Below are 5,782 nucleotides of genomic sequence, written 5' to 3'. Positions count from 1 at the left end.
GGGTTCAGACACACTCTCTCTGTTTAAATCTAGATTAAAGACACATCTCTTTGGCCAAGCATTCAAATAATGCATCTCATAATCTTGTACTGCAGTTATATCTGATCAAATGCACATTATTATTCTTTAGCTTGGGTTAAACAAAAAAATTTTGCTTGCTTGGAACTTGGCAGCTACGCTAGTTATGTCTCTATTTGTTTCTCTGTTTCTCTGTTTTCTCTGTTTCTCTGTTTCTGCCACGGGATTGACATCCCGTGGAAACTAGGATTTACACAAGTTTCAGTCTGGATCCAGATTTAATTGATTTTTCCGTACATTTTTGCCATATGTACATTAACTGACAGTCACCTCTGATAAGCTACCACTAAATATTGTAGAAACTTAATTTGCTGTAAAGTTGCTTTGCAACATTTGTATCATGAAAAGCGCTATACAAATAAACTTGAATTGAATTGAAATTTTTTTTTTTCTTATGTAGGTATCGTTGACTAGAAGTCTGTGAGTCCAGATGTGAGGAAGACATACAGAGTGGAGTTTGAGCTCACCAGTGTGTGATGGCTGTAGATGCATCTACAAAAACACTACTGGATACTGTGGCCATGGAAAGGAGGGGGTCTTCACAGCATTCTATTCAGACAAAGAGTTTGCTTGCTTCTGTTCTATGGACTGCTACTAGCATGAACTCTGCTAATTTAATTAAATTCTGACTAATTTTTTAATTTTATAATTTAGTGGTTTTGTCAACTATATATTTTTCTCTATCAGGCAAAACCTTGTTTTTTAGGGTAACATTTTACAATAAGGTTTCATTTGTTCACATTGATGTATTAACTAACATTAATTATTAGCAATACATTTGTTACAGTATTAAGCTTTGTTAGTATTAGTTAATAAAAATACAGCTGTTCGTTGTTTGTTCTTGTTAGTTCACTTCACAGTGCTTTAACTAATGTTAACAAATACAACTTTTGACTTACTTTAACTTAAGAACAGCTAGTGCGACTAACCGTGTTAAGAGACGTTTGTATCCTCAAAAAAATTATTGTAATTTGTTTTTGATTATTGACAAACTAAGACCTAAAATTGCGGTGGTGATGACGACAGTAACCCGCGCCATGCAGAAGTTCCGAAGGTACTTTCGAAAGTAATTTAAAATAATACTCTTAATATCATTAACGCTGTTTTTACCTTGGAATAATTAAATTTGGTTTTATAGGATTATGTTGAATTTATTGCTTTAGATATCTTGACTGTTTTGATTTGGCTGTATCTTTGATATGAAAAATCGTCTTGTGTTTCAGTAGCTTTTACGATTTTATATTTAAAAAAAAAGAGAGAAGCCCAAAAACGGATATTAGAAAAACAAAAATTGTCTGTGTAATTTTGCATGGGTGTGCCATACAGTAGTTGATGATTTAACAGCATAAACGGTATTCTGAAGATTCGGGTATATTTACATTTTTGTGTTATTTTAGTGATTTCTGTTTTGTCTTTGTAATTCAGAGGATTTATTGTTTTATCATGTCAGATTTGAATGGTTTTCTGTGGTCTCGACTCCTTTTCGTCTCATAAAATGAAAGTATCTGATTTCATGAGGCTGCTCTTCAATAATCACCAGCAAAAAATCGACGTAATTTCTTTGTTTATTTACTGTTTTCAATTTGACGCAGGTCTTATGATTCTGAACTAGAAATAGAGTTGAAAGAAAACTGTTTTAGTTTTGTTTTGCAATATTGCTACATCTCAGTCTTAACCTCAAACTGTATTTTAATGGACTAATATCAGCCGGCCGCTACACACCGCGTGTACAGGGCAGATCAGGGTAAATAGCAGCATAGTTCATGTGTTTTATTTTGTAACTCGCATAAAGATAAATAGAGTACAAATATAGTTGTCTCCCAGGGCAAATGTGAGACATACAGTTATTTTATTAATTTTTTTAAGGGTTTAGGGAATGTGCCAGATTTTCAAGCATTTTTTGTTTCATTTTAGAGACATGCTGTTCAAATATCTTTGTCTGTTCTGTTTTTATGCAACATCTAAAGTTTTGTTATGAAAATGATACAAAGCTTATATGTATTGTACAGATTTCACAGATGAACAAGATACAAATGTACACATGGACAAATGCTTAAATTTTGTATCTTTGTCATTTTAATACAATAAAATGTGACTGAAATGAAACAATTAATTTTCCAGCATGTAGACTCATTCGTCTTCATCTTCCTGAGCAATAAAGTTTACCTGAACAGTCTGAAATCTAGTCTAAAATAGACGTTAGCAATGCAGTGTGCATGCAAGACTAGAGAAACCATCATTAAATGGCCTTTTAGTCAGTTACATCAGTTTCATTATCACCAAATCATGTATTACACAGTAGACTTAATGCAGGTTTAAAAACTGCAATATCCACCTTATTTTGATAGCAGAAGTAAGCAATTTTCTGTGGATGTGCGAGACTTCCGATTTATTATCCTTAAATAACTAAGAATAACAAATATAGTAAACGGCAAAACTATTTGCGCTACAAACCAGTGTATTTATAATTAATTAATTAAAATAATATGGTAAGAAATAGCAGTTTTGCAATATCAAGCAGCATAACGAGTTGTTTTGTACCGCTAAAAATAAGCGGAAGAAACCGGAAGTCTCGCACATTCACGTTTCAAAAAATCACATCTATGTTAAAAGTAAGGTGGAAAAGGAGACAGGAAACATTGTTTTTAGGGTAACACTTTACAATAAGGTTTCATTTGTTGACATTGATGTATTAACTAACATTAACTATGAGCAATACATTTGTTACAGTATTTATTAAGCTTTTATTAGTTATTAGTTAATAAAAATACAGCTGTTCGTTGTTTGTTCTTGTTAGTTCACTTCACAGTGCTATGTTAACAAACAAATACAACTTTTGACTTTAACTTAAGAACAGCTAGTGTGACTAACCGTGTTAAGAGACGCTTGTATCCTCAAAAATAATTGTAATTTGTTTTTGATTATTGATAAACTAAGACCTAAAATTGCGGTGGTGATGACGTCAGTAACCCGCGCCATGCAGAAGTTCCGAAGGTACTTTCGAAAGTAATTTAAAATAATACTCTTAATATCATTAACGCTGTTTTTACCTTGGAATAATTAAATTTGGTTTTATAGGATTATGTTGAATTTATTGCTTCCTTTTAATCTGTAGGCCTATAGCGATTAAGAGTATGGCTCGCCTTTACGCGGAACAGCCAGCTTTCAAGAAACCTTTTGGAACACACCCTACCTTTCGTTTCACCAATGAGAAACTTTTTGGCATGCCCCCTACCTTTCGGCACGCCCCCACCTTTTGCCACGCCCATTGCTCCAAGCTGCAGCTACCCCACTAGCATTTTGGGAGAGCATGGGCTCCTCCTAGGGGAGCCCAGCTTTTCTTTCCGAGAACGGAATGCAAAGGGGTTGCAGAATAGCGCAAGGCCAGTAGAGTGTTTCATTTGCAAACCACCCCTCAGCTTCAGCCGAAGAATGATGGCCTGGGCTAATGCTACTGGGCAGCTGGGCGCTCTGGCTTGTAAACCGGAGATCCTGGGTTTGAATCCCAGCTGTGCCTTTTAACTGGTGGATTTTCTCTATGGGCTATTTCTTCGACAGGTGTCCATGATGGTGCCTCTGCTTTTCGAGCCACACTTCAAGTGTGCAGAGTCCCACCAGAGTCGTGGCATTTGGCTTTTTGTTAAGCCATATACTGCACACTATTGCACTCAGGCAACAGAAAGTTGTAAATAAGCTATTTTAAGCTGTCCAGGGCCAAGCCCGCGGACCATTGCTCTCACCGCTGGATGGCTCGATCCTCTGAGCCGCCCTCCCGGAGGCTGTGTGTGTCTTTTGGTGCCGTGGCTTACTTGGTTAAAGCGCCTGTCTCGTAAACAGGAGATCCTGGGTTAGAATCCCAACGGTGCCTTTGGCAGTGCTCGCATCCGTCAAGACCATGCTTTTCTGAGATTGGACTCCGAACATTGGTAGTGAGGAGTGCAAAGGCAGCAGGCGGTTCCGTTAGCAAAATGCCCCACCTCATCTGACAAAAAACACGATTGTGGCTAGAAGGGATACAGGAGAAACCAGTAGCAGCTGGATGGCTCGATCCTCTGTGCCGCCCTCCCGGTGGGTGTGCGTGTCGTTTGGTGCCATGGCTTAGTTGGTTAAAGCGCCTGTCTCGTAAACAGGAGATCCTGGATTCGAATCCCAGCAGTCCCTATGGCAGTGCTCGCATCCGTCAAGACCATGCTTTTCTGAGATTGGACTCCGAACATTGGTAGCGAGGAGTGCAAAGGCAGCAGGCGGTTCCGTTAGCAAACTGCCCCACCTCATCTTCAACGGATCCTGGGTTCGAATCCGAGTGGTGCCTTTCAACTGGTGGATTTTGTCTATAGACCCGATGAGGCCATTCAAAGGTTGTGGGTTCGAGGAATTTTCATGTGCCTCTTCCAGGCTCTTTGGCAGGCTCTGTGGCGCAATGGATAGCGTGTTGGACTTCTAGACTGCCAGATGAGGCCATTTAAAGATTGTGGGTTCGAGTCCCACCAGAGTCGTGGAGTTTGGCTTTTTGTTAAGCCTTATACTGCACACTGTTGCACTCCGGCAAAGGAAAGTTGTAAATAAGCTGCTTTAAGCTGTCCAGGTACAGGCCCGCGGACCATTAGCTTCACCGCTGGATGGCTCGATCCTCTGAGCCGCCCTCCCGGAAGCTGTGCGTATCTTTTGGTGCCGTGGCTTAGTTGGTTAAGGCGCCTGTCTCGTAAAAAGGAGATTCTGGTTTCGAATACCAGCGGTGCCTTTCGCAGTGCTCGCATGAGTCAAGAGCATGCTTTTCTGAGATCGGACTCCAAACAGAGGTAGCGAGGTGTGCAAAGGCAGCAGACAGTTCCGTTAGCAAACTGCCCCTCCTCATCTGCCAAAAAACATGGTTGTGGCTAGAAGGGATACAGCAAAAACCGCAAGCTAACAATAAATTGCTTTTTCTACCTATTCAGTTGTGTTTTATTAACGTCTACACCTACCCCAGCCCTAAACCTACCCCGTACAATAATGCCAAAACAGTAATTATAGTTGTACAGTGTAAGAAAAATTACGCTAAATTGATGTGCGCATACCCAGCAGTCTTTGTGGTATCCCTGCTAGCCTTAACCAACAAACACTCTTAAGCTGTACAGTGCCTTGCCCGCGAGTCTCTGGCCTCTTCTCTGGATGCTTTGATCCTCTGACTCGCCCTCCCAGATTTAGTACTTGTAGCTGGTGCTGTGGCTTAATTGGTTAAAGCGCCTGTCTAGTAAACAGGAAATTCTGGGTTCAAATCCCAGCGGTGCCTTTTGGGAGAAAACGGGCCCCTCCTAGGGGAGCCCAGCTTTTCTTTCCGAGAACGGAATGCAAAGTGGTTGTAGACGAGCGCAAGGCCAGTAGGCCGTTTCATTTGCAAACCACCCCTCTGCTTCTGCCAAAGAATGATGGCCTGGGCTAAGGCACCAGTGAAGCTGGGTGCTGTGGCTTAGCTGGTCAAAGCACCTGTCTTGTAAACAGGAGATCCTGGGTTCGAATCCCAGCGGTGCCTCTCCACTGGTGGATTTTCTCTCTGGGCTATTTCTTAGATAGGTGGCACTGACGGTGTCTCTGCTTTTCGAGTCACACTTCAATTGTGCAGAGGCCCGAGGGCCTGTCCTTCCTGCCCACAGAGCGTGTGACCTCTCAGCATTGGTCAGGCACAAACCCAGAGGAGGAATTTTCATGTGCCTCTTCCAGGCTC

At 40.9% G+C, this 5,782-nt stretch overlaps 6 non-coding genes across 6 annotated transcripts; all 6 read left to right on the top strand.

The window, feature by feature from the left end:
- Window positions 1–3,872: 3,872 nt before the first annotated feature.
- Window positions 3,873–3,946, top strand: trnat-cgu (transfer RNA threonine (anticodon CGU)). Its single transcript has one exon. It is a non-coding gene; the product is annotated as a tRNA-Thr (tRNA).
- Window positions 3,947–4,165: 219 nt separating this feature from the next.
- On the top strand, window positions 4,166–4,239 carry trnat-cgu (transfer RNA threonine (anticodon CGU)). Its single transcript has one exon. It is a non-coding gene; the product is annotated as a tRNA-Thr (tRNA).
- Window positions 4,240–4,484: 245 nt separating this feature from the next.
- Window positions 4,485–4,574, top strand: trnar-ucu (transfer RNA arginine (anticodon UCU)). The gene is given in 2 exon segments: window positions 4,485–4,521; window positions 4,539–4,574. It is a non-coding gene; the product is annotated as a tRNA-Arg (tRNA).
- Window positions 4,575–4,745: 171 nt separating this feature from the next.
- trnat-cgu (transfer RNA threonine (anticodon CGU)) lies at window positions 4,746–4,819 on the top strand. The gene has a single exon. It is a non-coding gene; the product is annotated as a tRNA-Thr (tRNA).
- A 457-nt stretch (window positions 4,820–5,276) lies between these two features.
- On the top strand, window positions 5,277–5,350 carry trnat-agu (transfer RNA threonine (anticodon AGU)). The gene has a single exon. It is a non-coding gene; the product is annotated as a tRNA-Thr (tRNA).
- A 166-nt stretch (window positions 5,351–5,516) lies between these two features.
- On the top strand, window positions 5,517–5,590 carry trnat-ugu (transfer RNA threonine (anticodon UGU)). The gene has a single exon. It is a non-coding gene; the product is annotated as a tRNA-Thr (tRNA).
- The last annotated feature ends 192 nt before the right edge of the window (window positions 5,591–5,782 follow it).

Source organism: Sinocyclocheilus anshuiensis, unplaced genomic scaffold (genome assembly GCF_001515605.1).
Source record: "Sinocyclocheilus anshuiensis isolate Anshui unplaced genomic scaffold, SAMN03320099.WGS_v1.1 scaffold2360, whole genome shotgun sequence".
NCBI lineage: Eukaryota > Metazoa > Chordata > Actinopteri > Cypriniformes > Cyprinidae > Sinocyclocheilus > Sinocyclocheilus anshuiensis.
This window is presented reverse-complemented; position numbering and strand designations above follow the sequence as displayed.